The 22,031-nt window shown below is 47.4% G+C and overlaps 1 protein-coding gene across 1 annotated transcript in view; it reads left to right on the forward strand.

Annotated features, from left to right (window-relative positions):
* The first annotated feature begins 2,457 nt into the window (after positions 1–2,457).
* Positions 2,458–22,031, forward strand: part of MYT1L (myelin transcription factor 1 like) — a 402,906-nt gene continuing 383,332 nt past the window's right edge. The window contains exon 1 of the mRNA XM_029938368.1: positions 2,458–2,681. The gene's annotated coding sequence lies outside the window, so the exon portion shown is untranslated. The remainder of the gene's footprint in view (positions 2,682–22,031) is intronic.

Raw genomic sequence — 22,031 nt, forward strand, 5'->3', positions numbered from 1 at the left:
TTTTTTTTCATTTGTACCTTATTTCCAAAAGTGTGTTTGGGAGTATTTTAAAATAATAATAGTTTATTCAAACCCTTAAAAACAGTGCAATGGAGTTCACTATTTGACCTAAACGTACAAATTTTCTGTGCATTTTATTCTGCTGACTTCTTTTTGAGAAATGCTTTGTCCTCTGTAAAATGGAAGCATTCCATTGTGCTACGTCTCGCCTCTGACCATCCTGGAGTCGTCTTTTCCTCGGTAGTGACCACACAACCTGAGGACGTGTCCCTTCCCGGTGGCTGCTTGTCCGGGGAGCCCGGGATCCGTGTCTGAGACACAGGAGAACGCATGCTCTCATTTTTTTTCCACCGACTGTAAATGATTCCTATTCTCTGCTCCACAGAACATCCGATGTGCTGCCCAATCAGCGGAAAAAGCTGCACAGACGTCATTAGTTCTGTGTGTGTGTGTGTGTGTGTGTGTGTGTGTGTGTGTGTGTGTGAGGGAGAGAAAGAGAGGGAGAGAGAGAGAGGGAAAGAGAGAGAGAGGGAGAGAGAGGGAGAAAGAGAGAGAGGGAGGCAGGGAGGGGCGGCGGCAGCTGCCCTGCTTCTGCCTCTCGGAGCCCGCACCCGGGCAGCTCTGTTGATCTCTGATCCACGCTCTGCAGCAGCCGGGCAGGGTGCAGGAGGGAACAGCTCACATCTCAGAGATCAGCTTTACCAACGGCAAAAATAAGTACACACCCGCGCGTGCGCACACATGCACACGTACAAGCACAAGCATACACATCACGTATCTGTTACCAAAAGGAATCAAGAAGGGAAATTAAGACAGCAAAGCTGAAATATTATTATAACTTAGAAAAAATGTATAGTAAAAATAAAGTATAATGAACTCAGGAAAACCCTTGGTTCTAATTTTTAAGCCATTTTTTAAAATGAAAGATGATCATGTTCTGATTTCCGGAATGCCTGAAAAAACGGAAAAATGGACAGATGCTGAGAAGGACAGCCTCTTTGAGGACAGTCTTAAAGCTATGCCTGAGGATTATGAAAAAGAGTCAGAGATTTATTTTCATTAAATTTGTTAGGTGGTTGCATCAGCTAGTCAGCTTTCATTTTCCTAGTTTGGATGCTTTGTGCGGCAGAGTATCTGGGATACGGTAGCAGGTGGGCTGCAAAGGTCTGAAGCAGAAATAGGCTGCGTCGCAGGGTCCAACTGTGAGCCGGTGAGGCAGCGAGCATGCTCCCAAGCTCTGTTGCCTCCGATTTGGCCAGAAGTGATTTTGTCTGGGTGGAAAATGGTGACTTAGTCTCTCAGGCGGCTTGGGTTCGTAAGTGGCCCTTTTACCCGGAGACTTCTCAACCACCTCCCTCCCCCCAGGAACGACGGGGGTAAGTTCAGCTTTACCATAATGGTGTCGTCAGGCAGGCAGTCTGTGTGTGAACAGCAGGAAACCAGAGCATGGAAGAATCCATTCCCATCCCCCACCCGGCCACGCACACGCGCGCACACACCCACACACACACGTACTCCAACACCAGTCAGTTAAGGGGAAAAAGGGCGATACCTTTTTAAAAAACGAAAGGCAGGAAGCCATTATTAGCAAGAGCTATACTGAGCGTGCTTGCCAGACAGGCAGCAAAGCCCGGCTTCAGTTCCGCCCAGACATGTGCCTTGCCATTTTCATTTTAATCAGCCTGCTCAGGATGGCTGCTGATTCATTTTGCAGGATGTCCCCCTGGGAGCCAAGGTGGAAGCCTGAGGCGAGCTGCTCCTGCATCAGTGCAGGGCAGCACATCGACGGGGGTGGGGTGAGGAGGCGGGAGATCCCGAATTTCAGCAAGGCTATTTAAACCCCCTTCCTGAAACCGAGTCCACCACAGAAAAGATAATGAAACAAAAATAAAGGAAATATATGTCACATTGTCATTCCCTTATCGAATCACCCCCCTCCGATCACACACACACACACACACACACACACATGCGCATTTCCACAGCATGCCTTGAAATTCTAGTTTTTTCATGGTCAGTGTAAACTGCAGTGTGTGTGTGTGTGTGTGTGTGTGTGTGTGTGTGTGTGCGCGCACATGCTTACCTGTAACTAGCTGGGGTGGACACCTGATTTAGCCGGAGACTTTGATTTGTGGGATTGACAACCTTATTATGCAGTGAGCTTATTATTGATATTATTCTGCTCTCGGTTGCCATGGCCACCTTGTGAGAGACATTCAATTTTCTCTCTTCCATCATCATTATCTATGAGGCCATCTGTTGTGGAAAATGAATTCAGCCTCATTTGCATGACTGATAAGCATTTTTTTTTTTATCTATTTAACAGAAGGTCATATGCCGGGGATTTGGAGCTCGTGAAAAAAAAAGTGGAAGAAAAAAAAGCATACCGAGAGCATGAGTGGGAGTGTGTGCATCAGGGGACGCATGTGGAAGTGAGGCAGATCCCTCAGGCCCGCGAGCCGATCGCACTGCATTTGTCAGTCCTGCCCGGGCGACATCTTTTCCCCAAGCTACTGCACACTAAGCAGGGAGAGAGCTGTCCTCGCAGCCTTCTTGAAGCCCCCTGGTTTTTTTACTCATTGTTGGTGGGTGTATTTCATTTTATGTTTTATTCCCTGGACTATGGGTTATGATGTCAATATTCACTGAAGACAAAAAGCAACCTTTTCTGCATCTCGGTGGTAGGCATATTTCTCTCTTCCTTTCAGACCGGTGGTGGAAAGGGGTTTTCTTGTCTTTGGGTGTCTGTTGAGCCAGCACAATTACCAGCAGTGAGTTTGTCTTGAACTTGTGAGCGGCTGTGGTCATGTCGTGAGGTATGTGATCTTCGTTAGGTGGATTCGGTGGACTTGGGGGACAGCGGACGTGTTTCCGTGGTCCAGAGCCTCATGCTGCAGTGCCCATTGTTTGCTCCTTTTTAAAGTTATTTTTACGGCATGGCTGGGAGCTGCAAGGTTCCAGGTCTAGAGAGTTTGTAATCCACAGAAGTCTCTCTTTACGGCAAAATGGGTATTGAGATGCATGCCTTAAGTGTGGTGTTGTTTATTTAAAAAACTTGCTGCATGACTATCCTTGGAGGATCTGCGGGTGCTGAAACCGGAACTTCACAGAGACTTTACTGGGTTACTTTACATTACAGATAAAGCATAGCATTTTCATGGAGGCTGTGAAAACAGGAGAAGTCCTTGCCATGATGTTACATTTGCCTAGTGGCAAGCAAGTTGACTTATATTGTTTAAACTCAGAAACACAAAGATTTTTAACTATAACTTGAATGTTTAAAATTCATAATGATGAAACATTATTTCAATTATAACAGAAAGATGTCCTCTAAAGCAACTTAAAATAATAAACTAGATATACAAACTGCAAACTTTAATTTCAAGACAGATCACAATAAGGAAATAAATATATATGCAAAAATCCATATGATAGCTATTATTCAAAATATAGAGCACTGAGTTTGAATTTAGTATTAAACTAACTGTGACAATTTCTAATGCCATAAGAACTATATGATCTATTGAATTTTTAAGTCATGTATTTACTTACAGTGAAAATATTTTTTATAGGAGCTTTTTTAAGCGTATTTTACTGCACAAAATTAACTTCATAGAGAAAACACCCTACCACCACCCTTTTAGGCATAAGGGAGTCTTTATAATTGTTCAAGTTCATAAAAGTTATGTTGTTTTCTAACTGACAAATAGAGCATGTCTCCCATACAGATAAAAAGGTGATCACCTTTTTAAAAAAAAAAGTGTTTGCACAGTATTCCTTTTTGAAAATCAGTTCCATTGCATTCCTGTAAGTTTTCACCTCTTAAGAACTTTGAATACAGAGTGTTGCTTGTGTATTATATGCACTCCAAGTGACACATCCTAGGAAAATGTAAGTTTATTTTTTCTGATTGACATGAAGGAAAGTGGATGATTATATGATGTTGAGTGTGATAAGTTTATGGGTTAAAGTTCTCCTTAAAGTTAAACTGTGGTTACATGTTTTCTTTAGTAGAGACAATAGACCACTGCCCATGTGTTTTTAAAATAGTTTTTTACAAGATAGCACTTTTTAAAAACTCTTGCTACAGTGTCATGGGCTCCTCGTAGGCTGTTATATAATCCTTCCTTTTAAAATCAGCCATTTTTTTATATTTTAGCTTGAGTATTAGAGAAAAGATTTTATTTTAAGTATCAATTTCACACTTAGAAAGTTCAAAACAATAAAAGCCTGATAGTTTGTGAGGATTATTTAAAGTGACATCACTTTCTCAGGGGACTGTAGCTGAAGCACAGAAATGTGATACCTGGGTCTATATTATGAGATGAAGGATTATGCTGTGGCCTTTTGATCAGTACATGCAGTCTTCAGATTTGTCAGGCAAAATTGTCAACTTCTGAGAAACCTAGAAGGTAGCATAGTTGATTTTCCCTCCCCCCCCCCCAAAAAAAAGTTAATTACCAATCTTGGTTGGATTCTTCCTTGCCTCCCTGACATTTGACTGCTGCTAATTCACTGATTAATCTCATTAATGTGATTATAGTGGGATTTGGAGCTGGCTGCCATTGTTCTGTAGACAGTGCTATTCAGCCTGAGCACTTTGCCACCTCATTCAGTTTTGCTGTGATTTTTCAAAGGCTGGTTGAGTGAGCTATTGTGAGCAAGGCTTCTCGCCCTCTCCCTTTCAGCACCGGGAGCTGTCCGCCGCTGATAGCAATTACATTCAGCGGTGACTGACTTCCTCCTAGTTTACTGGCAATGTGAAAATGGCTTACTTTCATCACCTTAATGATTGTGCTCCTTGAGGTAGAAGCAAGAGCAGCCTTTCTGGTCACAATCGGGTGTTTTGAAGATGGTGGCAGAGAAAATATGCAATCTCAGTATTTTATTTTGCACATAAAATTTTTACCCTACTTTCCAAGTTACCAAACGTGATTTCATTAAAATTACGTGCATATGTCCAATGGTGAGTGGAAAAACTTTATAGTTTATATGGTAGGTAGACATGTTTTTTCAAATGAAAAATATTCTCGTAGTAGAAATTTATATAATTACTGATAAAATTTCATTTTCAAAATGATGAACTAGGATTATCAAGATGAACCAGGAAAGCAATAAGTGCACATAAAACATGATTTTCAACTTCTCTTGAGTGAACTTGCATTCTCCAGTGAAACTTGGGCTGATTTCACACATGTGTGTTAGAAGCTGACACCAGGGTTGAAGGCCCAATAATTTGTGACTATTCCTGAAGGGTTAAGAGCACATAATTTCCTTTTGGATTATAAAAAGAGTATAAGCATGATTTTAGGAAAACGTGAGCATTTTCAGAAAAGGAGCCTCTTCAGTGTATGGTTTTCATTGTTCCTGATGTGTTCTTCACATAGCTTATTTATTTTTTGCTGTCTTGAAAATATTTGTATTTCATGCCTTACTCCTGAATACCCCTGATGTTTTATGTCTGTTTTCTATGCCAATTTTCAATAGATGAGGGAGAAGAAATAACTTATTTTTGCAGCTTCAAGGCTTTTTAAAGTTCTTCTATTTGTTAAAACTATACTTGAAATTTAGAGTTAATAATATGACTCTTTGTGGATTTGCTTTTAGAAATACTTCACATGTGTGATTTAAAAATCCAAACCAGTCCTCTGTGAAAAAATTAATTTGTTGCCTAAATAACATTTTCAGAGTTGCATGGATAGATTTCCATCTCTACCTGAAAGATAGTCCAATTTGAGGGAGAGTTATTGTTTAGGGAATATAGTATATCACCTAAGATACTTTTTTTTACTTATATATTTTAATGGCTATTTTTTAAACTTCAAACAACTTAACATTTTAATGACTCTTAAATATTTTATATCAAGAAACCCACTTAGTTTACTAAGAGGGGTTAGCAAGATGCTGTCGGTGAAGCCCCCCCTGCCCTGGCGTTGAAGGGTGGCCCGTCTGGCCGGCCCCTTGAGTGCAGGGCTACTGTTCCAATCAATAACCAGTTTGCAAATGTACCTACTACCTAGCCATGAAGTCTGCCTTGATACAAATCTCACCAGAAGTCTGTGCAGGAAGCAAACAAATGGCAGATTCAGAGAGAAAGATCTTTACTTTTGGCAAATTCTGATAATCAAATTAGTTCATGTCATGACTTGATTGCAGTAGGATTGTGTGTTCCTACTTTCGAGTTTTTAAAAGAGCCCTTTTCACAAATGTGTTCTTTTTGTTTTCTTTGAAAATATGTGTAGCATTCCTTAGAAAGGAGTAAGAGAGGCTAAACTTGAACAAGACTTGCAAATGATTAACATGTATTTCAGCAAGCTAGCTAAGTTTCATTAAACTGCATTCTTTACCACAACACTATACCTGGCACTGATCTATGTTTATTCCAAATTAAACTCAAGAGAAACGATATCACAAACTTAAAATTATGTGTGTGCATAAAATTATTTTTTAAATTTTATTTTAAGGTGGTGGGGGTAAATCATGTGTGGCTGATATAAAAAAGATATTTCTTAAATTGGCATGTACCACAAATTAGAAATATTGTCTATAACGATCATAACTTGTACAAGAAATAATATGAAACACTCTACTTTTGTAGTAATTTATTTTATGAGTTTTCTGATAATCAGGTTATTTTAAGGTACCAGCTATATATTTTCCATGAGTAGGCTGTATTTCAATGCAACATGGTTTCATTTTGGAGTATGCTTTGTGTCCTGTCCTCTCCCTCCCTCTCCCCGCCCCCCCCCGAATTCTGTCTCCCTGCCTCTCCCTCCCTCTCTCCCTCCCTCTCCCCTCCCTCTTCCTCTCTCTTTAACTCTGTTCCTGTTTGTCTGTTTTTGCCTCCCTCTTCTCTCTGTGTCTCTTTCACACCTGCATTGTTCAGGCATACACAATGATTTTTCTATGCCTGTTTTCACAATGAAACTGTTTTAAGCTTTGACATCATAATGAGTCCTCAGGGTGTCTGTAGAAGTAATCAGAGATGGCAGAGAGAATGTAAGCCAGGTGTTACAAAACTAGAAAGAACACAGAAATGCTTATTTATTATGTGAAGAAATACCGATAAGCGTTGCTGTATCGGGCTGATCTGCTAGAAAATTTTTCCTAAAATGTGTCTCTTTAAAAAAAAATCCCTACTCCCCACGTGGTGATTATTGGAAAAGTTGGGAGGGGGAGGGAAATATTGTCGTCTCGGCGAGAGGGGTGTTGTGCTCTGAGAAGGCAGAATGGTGCAGAGTGTCGTCCTAAGGCTCTCCTGGCGCTCACACTGCAGTGATTCCCAGCAGGGCTGGACGCGAAGGGGGCTGTAGCCTCTGGACCAGGATGTCTGGTCTCAACTCCTCAGGCAGGGGGTTCGGGATTGAGGGGAGTCGCCCCTGAAAGCTAGAATGAGGTGTTCTTGGTAACTTCAGACTTCTGTGCCGCCCCCCCCCCCCCCGGACGGAAGCCACAGTCGGCATTGTGTTCCGTCGAAAGCCTGCAGTGGTTTTTCACTGGTGGTGGCTCTGCCCCAGACTCTGCCTCCACACGGAGAGCTGCCGGCGACGGCGCTGGAGGGTAGGGGCGGATGGAGCAGGGATGTACCGGGAAACGCGATCAACACGTGCCCTGGGCTCTCCACAGCGGCGGTAGCCCTGCCTGTGGGGAGAGATAGACTGCGGAGCGGGGCTTCGCTCGATGGCCACCAGGTCTTCCGCGGAGAGGTATCTCTTTCTTTCTGTTTCAAGGCTGCATATGATTTATCTGCTTGTTGCAACTTCCAGCTCCTTAGAATTATTTCGTCTGATCTCTTAAGTAGTTCAGCAAACAGTTGTTTCCTCCCTACCTGTCGTCAGCTCTTACTTGATGACAAATTAGAACACTTCTTAAAATCACACGGTTTGGTGTGCAAATGAGCCGACAATGGCCTCTTTCTCCAGGAGAGCCAGACCTCCAGGATCACATCACCCTGGGCAGACCCAGGTCCCTGCGCGCCGCGGGGCTGTCATTAAACCCAAGTCTGTGTCTGCAAGGCCAGCGTCCAGGGGGAGGAGTGGGAGGTGCTTAGTAGCCTTTGTGATTTAGCGTGGACTTCTGTAGTGGAGAGTGTTGTAACAGGTTTGCGGGGAGCACGGTGGCACGGCGATGCCGGGCTGACGCTTTTATTGCTTGACCCAAGAAGCCATCCATAAAATCAGCACTTTTTTTTTTACCGGAAAAATGCTAATGAAAGTCATATATCTATGTTCCTTTCTGCATTTTTGAAATCTTATCTGGTCTTGCCTTGGCAGATCAAACTTTCTCTGATTTTTTTCCTCCTCAAGCAATGCCGAGAGATGGATAATGTTTTAACTTTCTTGGAGAAATAGTTTTATGTCTTTTGTTTTAAAAGAAAGTGATACAAGAAGCTGGTGCTGAGGCAGAACCCAGTGTGGTTGGCAACCCCGGGGACGGTGGAGACTCAGCTCCAGTTAACTCTTGTGTCCCTGCGCATCTCCTTCTGCAGTTCAGCACAGGCTCCGGAACCTCGTTTCGTTTTGTTTTGATGCTGGGCATTTGCACCATGTAAAATACCGCGGGTCTGGCTGACTCTGTGTGATCCCTCTGACCACAGCATGAATCTGCCATAACACCCATGACGGGAGGCGGGGGGGGGGTTGTTTTTAGACACAAGCCTCTCCGGTGACTGCTCCCGGCCTGACTGGTATTTACAGTTCCCATCTATTACAGTGAATACGGCACTGCACATGATGCCCATTCTGCTCTGGAGATTTAGGGGCCTGTGGGTACAATGTAAGATGCATACAGCATGCATCCCCAATCTTGTCTGACTGTGTTGCAAGCTTAATAAACAGGAAGGCTAGAAATTACTGGCTTAATCCACAGCTATCCCTTGAAAAATACCTAGCGCAGCGCCGAAGTTCCCTCCCCGTGCTAGGATTTGGGGGAATGGATGTTTTTGGTAGTTCTTAGAGGATGCAGCCCGACACAGGGTAAGTCAGTGGCGTGCTGGTGGCGCTCTGCGGCCATGGCCTCCCCGGGAGCCTAGCTCGGCACGCGCAGCAGCCTGGCTGGCGTTTAGTGGTGTCAACTTATTAATTTCCATCTTCGACTTCAGGCCTGTTAGTTTCCTGTCTGAAAGCATTATTACTTTTGTCCATGTGGCAAAATAATTAGCATACAGATGAGCAGTGGCCCGGCGTCTGAGCGCCGGCAGAGGGAAGATGTGCAGTGGAAAGTTGATTGGATGAGCGCAGGACAAATGGTAGGCATCGAGGAGCCCTGCAAGAGTTCTGGGGTCGTGGAGCGGGGCGCGGGCTTTTCTGGGTGAGTCCCCGCCGTGGGAGGGGGGTGGCTGCCGTGGGGACGGCCGTGGGGACGGCCTTGCCGAGGTGGCCGGGGGCCGCAGCCGCTCACCATGCGTCTGGACCACTCTGTTTTGCCATGCTCCAGGTTTCTCTCTGGTGTTCCCTGCAGGTAAATATGTCCTGTCCTCCTGTCTCTGGAGCCGTGGCTCGGCTTCCAAAGTGGAGCAAAGTTCAGCCCCTCCTGGTCAGTAACAAAAGAGCAGTCGTTTGCTGCTGGTGTGGGGTGGTCGCTTCCTGCATCTCCCCCGGCCTGGGTCTGGAGTGAAAATCCCCCGTTTGGAGATTCCCGTGCTCAGAAATTTACAGCAGCCATTATTCAAGGTGTTTAATTAATATTTTCTGGAACAGTGTCTCCAGACCAGTAAAATTAGCAAACGTTGTTTCAGGTGAAGCCCAGACATAATTAGTTTTGACTGGTATATATTTTTCCTAGCTGGGAAGGAGATTTTGGCTCATTTAACCAGCAACTTACCGGAGATGGTGGAAATCGGACTCAAGTTTCTATTGATCTGTACAGTCCACAGATAAGAAAGAGAGAAATCAGCACAGCCTCTGATACTTTCAGTTCTTTTCGGGGGAAAAAAGGGAACTGGCTTCACAAATCGGTCTCCTGAGTTGGGGACCAAGGGGAAGCCTGCGGGAACCCCAGTTTCCCCTGTCACCAGGGACACACGTTTCTTATATAATTCTCTGGCTGTGGGGCTGCAACATGGGGGTTTCAGCATCTAGTTCAATATCCTTCCTTCCCTGGGAATTCACTGATAAACAGTTCTCTCTTGTTTTCATAATTTCCACTCTCCTTAAAAGGTAAGGTTTGCATTGTCACTGACCTAATTATTTCGCGTGTTTCTAAGGTGGAGCTTGAGTTGGAATTATTACCCTCCAAGCTGCTGTTGACAGTGTCTTGAGTATATCAGATCCCTTAGTGATTCTGGGTTGCTTTTATTTCTCTTCTATTCCTAGGCTTTCTTTCCTTTTCTTTCTTTTCTTTTCTTTTCTTTTTTTTTTTTTTGAAAGAGTTGCTTCACTTTATTTAGCTGTTTGCTTTAGACAATGACTGCGACCATTTGACAGAAAAAGCAACTTTTTGGAGGGTCATTTCTTGTGTTTTAAAAAAAACTCTGCCTTTCCAAAAAAAAAGAGAGAGAGAGAGAAAAAACTCTCTCCAGCAAGCCTCAACCTCAGCCTCAAACCCAAGGTGTTGGCAAACATATTAACCCTTTGTGGGAAGCTCCGGCATTTGCCTTTGACCATTTTCTCCTTGTGCTGCAAGTTTCTGAGTACTCACACTGAGCTGTTTGTCTATTTATTTTTTGCATAATAGGTAAATCCTCTATTTTTTTACCAATGAATTTATATTATATATTTTTTCAATTTTATTTCTCAATTTGCCGGTAAACAAGAATGAGAAAACGGCTGACTGTCTTTATTTAACTCAGCAGTATTGAACAGCAAATTGTTCTCAGATTCCTGAACTCTTACCTAGAGGAAAGAAATATTTCTGTTCTTCTTCCATGCTAGATTTCCTCTGAGCATTGAGCCAAGCTTTCTATGATTAAAATAACTCCTTGCAGTTTGATGACGGGTTATAACTTTCTTGGAGCAAAATAGGAGCAATCGTGTTTAAGCTCAATGTGTCCATTTACAAACAGAAGGGGACACTGGTGTGTCACCTACCACTGTCTTCCTTTGTGCCCGGCTGGGCCTGAGCGGTAGCCCAGCTTGTTTTAAGGGCCAAAATTATGTCATATGAGTTTCCACTTGACAGACTCACTTTATGCCACTATCTGTCACATTAGCTCCCAGGCACTGTGGGGTTGGGAAGGGCTTGCCTTCAAAGACAATGGAAGAATAAAAGGTCCCACAGCTAGAAATATGGTGATGTGCACCTGCCTGAAAATGTGATTTCTGAGGGAATCTTCTTCCTTCCTTTCCTTTCTTCCTTCCCTCCCTCCTTCCTTTCCTGTTTCCTTCCTTCCTTTAAAATTTTTTTTGGTTTACCTCTAAGGCTGGAGATCAACTTTGGAAAGAAAAGCAGCTTTTCATAGCAAATTTTTAAAGCAACCAGTGAGATGCCAAGACACCAGTGGAAGGCCAGGCCCTCTCTGCCTCACGGGGGAGGAGTGGTTGGCACACGGGCAGCCGTGGGCCCTGAGGGGTCCGCTGTGCGTTAGGTGCCAAGGGCAGTCTCTGCCAAGGATCCCACTGATTGTGAAGGAAGATGGTGTCAATATTTCTCTCTGAAGAGCTTATTTTTGGCCTCATTTCTTTAAAATTGGATACTCCGACGTGTTCTTGCCCTCCCGGGAGTGCTCGGTTAGTCTCGTCAAAGGTTCTGCGAGTGAGTGTGTGTACGTGTTTTCGGAACACCGATGAGGAGGTGCTCTGTGCAAGCTGACGAGGCTCCGGCCGTCGGGTCGATGCGCGTGCCGTGCCCCCTGCCCCGGGTGTATTTGTGCAAGGAACTCGGTGGCTCAGGGTCACATGCCAACTGCTCTTTGCCAACGTCTGGCAGCTCTAGCCTCAAATTGCTTTAGAGGAAATGTCCTGAAGATTACTGGACATTTGCTTGAGGTGTTCTCAGGTTTGGACGTCAGCTCTACATCTCCAAATCAAACAACTCGTGAATTAATCATTTAGGAGGCGGAGGCTCCTTTTAGTACATTGACAAAGATGCTCGTTCTAGGGTTTCTGGTCTCTAACCCTGTTGCGGGTGGTCTCTTCCTGCCACTCTCTCAACCTAGACTCCTCGTGCATTCGAATGACCCTCGGCAGAACGGCTTTCCAAAAGTCAGCACCCCTCCTGATGTCAGGGCCCTATCGCCCTGCTCAGTCCTGGAAGGGATGGAAGGTTCTTAGAGATGGACTCTGCATTTGGCCCAGGCTCCTGCCACCGGGTCCGTGTATGCCACTAGCCTGTGCCATCTGCACAGGAGCTGAGAGGACCGAGCATGGTCGCCGTGAAACAATGCTAGCCAGGCCGGTTGTGGAAATAATCGAGTCTGCAGGGCACCCCATAGAGAGCCATCAAGCCGAGCCTGCTCTGGAGCTGTCTGCTAGATCGTGAGCATTCAGAAATCAATGCTGCATCTGCTAGTGGACCCTCTGGTTCACTGAAGCTCCCACCTGCCTAATGCATCTGGGCAAGCGCTTTTCAGAAACCCGTTTCCTTCAGGATAAATTTAATACGTCTTGAGGGCCAGGCAGAAGCAAATTGATTCTATCTTTGCACCAGGAAAACTCATAAACATCTGTAAGAACACAGATTTTCAACAACCCCCAGATTAGGGGATGCGATTTTGTGAAATAGTCCAAGCCTACTCCCTTCATACCTCATGCCAGCATGGCATTTTTTAATTAGGAAGTTGATTAAAAAGGGCACGGTAGACCATGGACGTGCAGTCCTTTGGCATCCGTCCAGCTGTCTGTTGTCTGGGTCGTGGAAAGTCCCGCTAATCACCAGTTGCAGGGAAGAGGGGGGATCATCACAAGCCCGAGGGACGGAAGGATGCAATTGTCCTGGTGTCTGTGCTAATGGCACCGGTCGTAGCTTTATCCACATAAGCCTTTTCTGCAGACAGACATGCTGGCTTCCTTATGACACAGGGATCATCTGCACCTTGGACGCACGCAGTAACTAGGTATATTGCACTGAGGAATTCTGTGGTTCCGATCCCTCTGGAGTCAGTATGATAGGTCCTCATGTTTGCATTTTCTGAATTCAAATGCAGGTTTGACCTCACATCCTGCAGTTTGGAGTGGGTGGTGGTAGTTGCCAGTGAGGGCCATGCTGTTTATCTTCCAGGGTGACTCGGTTTTTCTTTTTTTTTTTCTCGTTTCTTTCTCCTAAGGGAAATTCCTTTCTTCACTTGCTTTGTTTAGAGCTGGGGGTATATATTACCGGAAGAATAAAATGGAATGCCTAATCGTGGTGTTCCTATGGCCAGTGGGGTGGAAATGAGTTCCATGGTATGAATTGACCCCCACCCATCCTGCATGTGGTGTCATACGGGCACTCTCCCAAGCCCAAGTTCACCAAAGGAACAGAGAGAGACACCCCCAGGGAGCTCAGCCAAACTGCTGGCACCGAGGCCACCCGCATCTGGGCAGACACTAACTCAGGGCTCAGGATCAGGGGACACGTCCTCCCCGTGGGGATTCCAGCTGCTGGGGTCGTGATTCTTTCTTTTGTTCTCTTTCTTATAGACCTTACTTGCACATTTATTAATTGTGTTTAGATTCTGCATTTTAGAAGAGTTTAGGGAGCAGCCCAGCTAGAGTCAATGACGGTGATGGGCAGCGCAGGGGCTCCCTCACCACCTTCTCCTGCAAGAAAAAGCATCAGAGTCAGTGTTGAGAGTTGTAGGCATGGCTCCTGAAGTCAGCGGCCCCTTCCCTCTGACCACACTGACCGAACGCCTCCCACGACACACGTGCGCTGACACCTAGTGTGTCCAAAGAGCCAGAGAGGTGGAGCTGACAGCGAGATTTCTGACCCACAGTGATTCAGGGTGTGCGTGTGCGTGTGTGTGTGTGTGTGCGTGCTTGTGTGTGTGCGTCTGTGTGTGCATGTGTGTGTCTGTGTGTGCATGTGCCCGAGCATGTGTGCATGCTTGTGTGTGAGCGTCTGTGTGTGCATGTGTGTGTCTGTGTGTGCATGTGCCCGAGCGTGTGTGTGTGCGTCTGTGTGTGCATGTGTGTGTGTCTGTGTGTGCATGTGCCCGAGCGTGTGTGTGCATGTGTGTATGCATGCTTGTGTGTGCGTGTGTGTGTCTGTGTGTGCATGTGCATGAGCATGTGTATGCATGTGTGTGTGCATGTGTGTGTGCATGCTTGTGTGTGTGCGTGTGCGTCTGTGTGTGCATGTGCACAAGCGTGTGTGTGCATGTGTGTGCATGCTTGTGTGTGCGTGTGTGCATCTGTGTGTGCGTGCGTGCGTGTCTGTGTGTGCATGTGCGCAAGCGTGTGTGTGCATGTGTGTGTGCATGCTTGTGTGTGCGTGTGTGCATCTGTGTGTGTGCGTGTACACACACATTTTAGTAAGTGTGTATTCAGGTGTAATCTGTAAAATTATGTGGCATAGCTGATATTTTATATATTTGTATAACATATATGTTATGTTGCCTATACATAATATGCTATATGTTATATTTACAAATTATATATAAACATACACTTATTTTAAGTATATACATATTTCTGATAAAGGGTAATCACAATTTCTTCCAGATCTACTTTATCTTGAGTGCATTTTGGAATAGAGTAAGCCACTTTTCGGACTTACTAATGAGTGGGGTCACCACTCAGGTCCCTCTCTTAGATGAGTAATACTTCAGGGACCCAGATGATCATTCTGAAAATTAGCTTTCAATTATCAGGCATTGTATAATCGTATTTCTCTGCTTAATTAAATATATGGTTTGAGTTTATCACCTTCTGGTAAAATCTAGAGCCCAAGATTCCAACTTTGTGAGGGTTCTGCACCTGGTCCTCACTCATCAGAATTTCTAGACTGACGTCAGCCGTCCTGTTAGGTGTCAGTTGAGACTGAAACAAGTCCTTGCTCTGCCTCCCTGGGAATGCATGAGACCCTGAGCAAATGCTGTTTTGAGGAAGGAGTGTTGGCAAATGTCAGCCGTCTGATTTGCAGTTTCTGAGCACCTCGAAGCTGTTGATCCCAGAGATCAACAGCAGAACGTCTGAGCACAGCGTGCTTAAGCCCCGGATTAGCGGCCGAGGCCCAGCCTCCCAGACAGACAGGAAGTCCCCTGGCCCCACGGCTCACCGCCGGCTTCCCCAGTGACACCGGCAGCCGCCCCGGCCTGGGCACCGCGGGCTCCCCACTGGCTGAAGAGGCAGCAGAATGAGGGCAGGACAGTTCAAACTGGGAACTGGCCGTGCACGTCCTGCCACATTCCCACTGGGTCAGACCTGACTGAACTTCCCTGTCTGTTCAGAATTAAGAGTCTGTGATTCAATCCTGCCAAAGAAAAGTAAGATTAGAAGCAGTGTTTTTATAGTCTCTTGGAGTCTGGAAATTTGAGTGGCTCAGTCGTCACAAAGCTGCATGGCTTTGCTTGAGAACGGAAGGCCGGCAGCCACTCGTGTGGAACAGGAAAGGAATCGTGAGTTTGCTCAGGTAGACTTCAGACTAACTTATCACTTGTCCCTTGGTTCACGTGGCACATTTTGTACAGAACTAACCCTTGGAACTTTCCGTGGAATGTGTGTTCTAAATATCAGTATCTTTTGTCGTTCTTTTCATAATCCCGGGAATAAGGGTGGAGGGAGTGTCACTGCCCAGATGTCTTGTTTTTAGCTCATGTGCTGTTACGGGGGTTGTGTTCACTCAAAAACAACCCTTTCCCCTCAGAGACCTAACCCGCAGTGCAAGCCAAGCGATGTGGCGTCTGTTCCCCAGGGAGGGGCCGGCACACCTGTTTACAATGGGCTCTGCTACCTGCTCCTCTGCCTTTAAAGTTAGTGATCAAAACAGCTCCTGATCAAGGGGTCATGTGACAGGAAGACCGTCACATTTGTGAGATCACAGGGGACCCTCCTTCCTCACCCATGACGTGCATACATATTAAGTTTTCCAAAAGTTAGAGAGTGCACCCAGCCTTTGGCGAATACCCCACCCCGCAGGCCTTGACAATCCAGGGTTAGATGCTCAAGTCGGAACCTCACACCTTCCAAACCCAACATATGCAGATTGAATCCTTTGTGTTAGCGTGAGCCTTTTCCCGAGATGTGATGTTGGATGGTCAACCTTAGAAAAATGGGATTCTCTCTCTTAAAAACGTTCAGCGAGGCATCTCCACCCCCCTTTTCCTTCCTCCAACATGGCCCCGTGTCTGTGCCCTTCTTCCCACGTCGATTTTCTGACTGGGGACGGTGCCCGGCGGCACCACTGTCACTTGAGTGCACCACCGTGGCTCCTGGCTCCTGGGCCTGGGTTTTCAGGGAGCGAAGGGCAGGCTCCGGAAGACCACTAAGGAATTCTGTCCCTGACTTGGGAGGCTCTTCCGGGGTGGGGGCGCCCTGCTGGTTTGATTGTAGCCGTCACATTGTGCACCTCGTGTGAGGAGTTCTGCAGCACCTTGGAAGTGACCAGTGACACTAGGAAGCTTCCCTTTCCAGTTAGCTTCTTGGAGGGGATTTCCACCAAATATTATCCACTGTGGTCTTCTTTTCCTCTTATTTTTTTGTCCTTTCTTTCTCGGTGAGATGTTTTGACCCATTGCCAACCTGGACCTGTGAGAACCTTCTGGAGGGACCTCACCTCCTCCACCTTCCTCATGACTTTGACTAGGTCACTCCAGCCAGCTGGGTCCCCACAGCCAGCTTCACATGAGGGGTGGACTCTCATTCTCAGCCCCGTCCCCTTCCAACGCCTGTGACAGTGTTTGCCAGACTCACTCACACAAGCTCTGTGAAGGTGGCCCTGCAGAGTGACAGGCTCTGTGCTGGTGGTGGTGGCCCTGCCAGAGGCTGGCGCCTCCGGCTCCTCGTCTGGGCGCCATTGCGGAGAAGAGCAGGGGGCAAGCCGACACCGGTAGCCTGGACACTTCAGGGGAGGTGTTACTTTTGATTGGTGGGTCTGATCCGGGATTACCAAGGTCAGCTGAATTTTTCCGGAATTTATCCAATCAAAGCCTTCTTGGCCATCTTGAAAAAAATCACTGGACCCTGAGTGGAACCCAAACACGTAGCTGAAAACTAACTTTCTCTTAAGTTATTTTCTCTCTCGATTTTATCTGTTCAGTGACTGTGGTTTTATTCTACTTTGGCAAGAATTCTCTTATGGTGAATATAGTGGGTGAGTGGCCCTGAGAAAACGCACAGAATGTGTGCGCCCTTGTGGCTCTGTTACTCCTGCTTCGTTTCTCTTGAGTCCATCGGATCGCGGTAGATCTTCTCCACCTGTCGCGGTGGAGGAAGTGCAGCGTCCACAGTTAGCATCGCCGGGCTTGGTGCTAGAGGACAGGGCCCGCTGCTTCCCTGTCTCGCCTTTCCCTTCTGGAAGCGGCGCTTACACCGTAGTAACAGCCAGAGAAAGACAGCCTAATCAGAGCACTTTTGCAGCAGCTAAAATATGTTACACAACCCACGTCCTACTTCTGGAACCCAGAGCACCCAGAATGACACCCAAGATTGTGGGTCCAGGCAAACACTGGGTTTTCAGCACTGTGGCCAGTGGTTCATGTTCTCCATCAGCTCAAAAGAGTCCTCACAAAATCCAGGTGGAGTAGGGAAGAACGCGAGACCTTCATGGGAAGGGAGAGAAGATGGAGGAATCGGGCCCAGGGGCGAGGCTAGGGGGCTCCTGACACAGACTTGTCCTTGGTTCACAGAAGCCTTTCCGGCCTTCCCAGGCCTCCCTTTCTCGAGAGCTTCCTCTGGGAAAACTCAGTGGAAGGTTTGCTTCACTGAATAAAACCCACTCTTTCAAGAGCTCAGACTGCGGGACTTCTAAGTTTGGGGCAGCGCTTCTCACCCCAGAGGCAGTGGAGAAACCCCGCAAAGGGAAAGTCACAGTGTGGGCATGTGGGGAACGGGCGGTGGACGCAGGCGTGGAGGGACAGGAAGTGAAAGGAAGAGATGGGGAGGGGACGCACAGGTGGTGGAGACATGCCGAGGACCCACAGGTCCGCTCTTTGCAGCTGAGTCTTAGAGTGGGACACCCCAGCCCCAGACCTCCCGTAGCGGCACTCTGGCACAAGCCCGCGAGTTCAGGCGTGGCCTGTGACGGTTCCTTATTCATTTATTTTGAAAGGCAGACAGCATGAGTGGGGGGGGGCGGCAAAGAGAGAGGGAGAGAGAATCCCCAGCAGTCTTCACACTCATCACGGAGCCCGACGCGGGGCTTGACCCCGTGACCCTGATCAAGGGTCGGACACTTAACCAACTGGGCCACCCAAGTGCCCAGAAAAGTTCAAGAGTGTTACATGGCAGGCGCCTCCCCTCCGCATACACACTGTTTATATATTACGCTGAAACAATAATGAAGACAGACACCAGGAAAACAGTTACAATGGTTATAACAAACCTAACACTTAGCGACCAAGTGTGCCGCACTGGATCCCGTAAAACCGCAAGAATCTATAGTGTTTGGTTGTTATTATTATCTCCGTAATCACAAGAGGCAAACCAGCACGTGCATTAAGGAATTCAGATTATTAGAGACCTATCCTGTTTACGGAAACAAATCACCAAGCACAAAGCTCTTGACTCCGGAGAGTGGAACTAGGCTCCCGGGAAGTCAGCGTTTGTGTGTCTGACGGTTCATGGGCTGCAGTAGACTCAGCACCTCGTTCCTGCACGTCTGGAGGGGCGCGCGCTGACCCACAGACGGAAAATCTGGGGGCGCGTGGGCGGTTTACTAGGTTACGCAGCTGGTTCTTGGTCTTGACTCAGGTCATGGTCTCACGGGGGATGGGATGCAGCTTCAAGCTGGGCTCTGCACTGAGCCTGCTTGGGATTCTCTCTCTCTCTCTCTCTCTCTCTCTCTCTCTCTCTCTGCCCCTCCCCCATGCTCTTACTGGCTCTTCTTTCTCCTTCTCAAAATAAATAAATAAACTTTAAGAATCTTAAATAAAAATAAAAAAATTTAAGAAACTGAAAATCTAGTTGAGGACACAAAATACAAATACAGCAAAGGCTAAATGGCAACAAACACACAAAACTGCTGGTGCGCGACCACGGGGCCGGAGAGACACCGCACGGTCCTTGGTGCTTGCCCGCGGCGGTGGCAACACCGCGGCTGTGGGACAGCACAGAAGGACATGGGGTTCCTGGGGGCACGTGGCCTTCGAGAGCTCATACATGGGTCACATTTGGGCCAGCTCTTGAGAACAAGTGTAATTCGGCAGTGTGGGGGGCAAGGAGAAGGCTCCCTATGTTAACATAAATATAGTAAAAGGAGTAAAGAAATGTGATGCTCTGAACCGCTGTTACCCAGTGACACCGCCGGTGTGGTGGCCCCTCTGTCATGTGGTCGCAGACTGTGTGACCCCCAGTGGCATCTGGGGCTAGATAAGTGGGTAGCAGTCCCGTTGTGGAAATTATTCATAGTTTGCTTTTTATCTTATTTTTAAAGTTTATTTATTTATTTTGAGGGGGGAGGAAGGAGGGAGAGAGAGAGAGAGAGAGGAAGAACTTGAGCAGGGGAAGGGCAGGCTCACGCCGTCAGCACGGAGCCCCATGTGGTGCCCCCTCTCACAAATGGTGAGACCATGACCTGAGCCAAAGTCAGTCGTCAGAGGCTTAACCGACTGAGCCACCTGTGGTTTGCTTTTTTAAGTTTTCACAAACACACGTCATTTTTACTCTATGATAGAAATATGTGACAACCTAGAGATTTATTGTTTTTACTGCATGATTAACAAAAAGATTACTGACATTTAGTCTTATGGCATTTACAAGAAGTTCCATAAGACAAATCATAAAACAGTTTAAAAATATTCATGGAAATAATGGGAATAGATATTTCTTCTTTGTTCTGGAAATCTCCACGTGTGAGTAGGAATTTCTCTTTTTTTTTTTTTTCCGAGAAAGAGGTGGGTTAATGGAGATAAATATATAAATATACAGTGAGCTCTACTACAGAGCAAAGGTTGAACCCAAAGTGTTTTTTGTATTGTGAGCCATTCGACTTAGGCTCTGATATGGCTTTCAAGTTGGTGCTAACTTTCTCCTTCTATATTAAGACCAAATGTAAACCTGACTCAGAATGTATAATATCTCCAAAAGTAACAATGTAAATTCTGTTTCCCACTTGCTTTGTTTCAGGATAGAGCCGCAGCCATGGTAGATGGTACCGTTTGGTACTTAAAGTAGACTTGGTGCTTTCCTACCAGTAAGCGTGTCACCCCCACGCTGAAGGCATCGCTAAGACCTGCTGTGCCGCCCGCAGGGTCTGCCCCATGCTGGCTCTCTGGGCCTTCGTCCACCTCCCACGTCCCCAAGTTCCCAAGAAATAGTCACTTCGAGCTAATTTATAAACTCAAAGCATGTTTTGTTAGGGCCTTTCTGGGAGTGTCACACTTACCATCCGCTTTCAGATCTGAAATCCAGCACGCATGGCATCTCGTGAGCTCCGGGCCCCCGCAGGGGCTCAGCCCACAGTGACCGCCTCGGCCACCTCCCCCAGGTGCGGCACCAGCCTGGCGAAGAGTGTGTGAAGAGCCTGCCAGCCAAGGGCTACGCAGGTTCCCTGATTTCCAGGTCCTTTTTATCAACTGAGATTCTCAGAAAGTAACGTTCTGGATTTTGTCCGCCTTGTGTTTCATAAAAGGACACTGAGAGACCACCATAAAAACTCGCCCCTTCCTCCCCACTTTCTTCTCTGATGTGGTGGAGATTTGTGCATGAAGGGAATGAAACCCTAATTCACATTTGTCCGGAAAGGATATAAAGATGTCAGGCATGGCTCAAGTTCCCAGCTCACCCCGCCCACTCTCCCCGTGTCTGCTCCCTGCCCGGGCCACTCCCCACCGTCTCCTCTGCTGCACCTCCTCTAGTCAAGCGAAGGCCTCAGCCGCCAGCTAAGGAGCCAAGGAGCCAAGTCCTTCTGTCCGTCTCTAGTTCTTTCCTCCTTCCCTCAGCCTCCCTGTGGCCAGCATCCGCCTCCCCTCCAGGTCCCTGTCCTTGGTGTCTCCGTGTCCTCACAGGGCTTCCCACAGAGTCTGTCCTTGATGCGATGGCCGTCCCCTCTGCCCTTGGGTGACTCAGTGTGGGCTCCGGGTCTATCTCAGTGGGATCTAGAAATAGCAAGATTGGACCCTGGGGTGAAACTACCCAGAGAAGCTACTGGGCATGAAGCCCTCGGGAAGCCTCGAAGTGCGGTGTTCAGGGGCAGGTGTGGGGGACCTGCAGTGCTGGTCACTTCTCAAGGGAGGAGACGGCCAGTCGGACACCCAAGGGGAGAAGCCACAGGAGGTGGGAAGTCTGGTCACACCGAGTGGGAACAGGGTGGGAAGGGAGGGCCCAGAAGCTCGAGCGGTGCCTGGGCGCCTCCACAGGGGTGGCTTCCCGGCCCTCGTCTGGCACTCCTGTTTCCCCTCTGTTCCATCTTTCTAGAAAACTCCTTTTCCGAACCCCCCAGTGAGTCAGGCCACGCCCCCGCCAGCGGTCTGGAATTGCAGTCCCCACGCCCTCCAGGACCCCGAGCTCCTGTGCATGTGAGCGGCACCACCACACACACAGGTCCTGCAGGCCGTGCGATGGAGCATTACGACTCGGGCACGTTACAGGCTAGGACATGCGCTCACCCAAGGACCTAACGAATGCCAGGAAGTGCACTTGGAACCCACACTATCTGTGCACACGCCGTTAATAAGCGGAAGCAGCTGCATGCCATGTTATTGGCGTCCAGAAAGTTTTTGTTGGGCCAATTTGGTTAAGAAATCCCAGGACAAAGATCCAAGCTTCTCAGGTAGAACATGTGCTCCCGAATCCTCCACGACCTGGCGCCTTGACTTTGGTCTCAGCGCCTGAAGAAAAGCAGGCGCACCGCACCACTGTCATGGGGAGGGGCAGAGGGCTTATTGTGTTTTCCCGTCTTGCCTGCCCCCCATCCAGGTGCCAGACCGGCAGGCAGAGAGAAGGTGCTGGGGGTGTGGGGGGGCTGGAGGGGTGAGGGCACTGGGGGTGGGGGTACTGGAGGGACGAGGGCACTGG

The sequence above is a fragment of the Suricata suricatta genome, chromosome 4 (assembly GCF_006229205.1).
Source record: "Suricata suricatta isolate VVHF042 chromosome 4, meerkat_22Aug2017_6uvM2_HiC, whole genome shotgun sequence".
NCBI lineage: Eukaryota > Metazoa > Chordata > Mammalia > Carnivora > Herpestidae > Suricata > Suricata suricatta.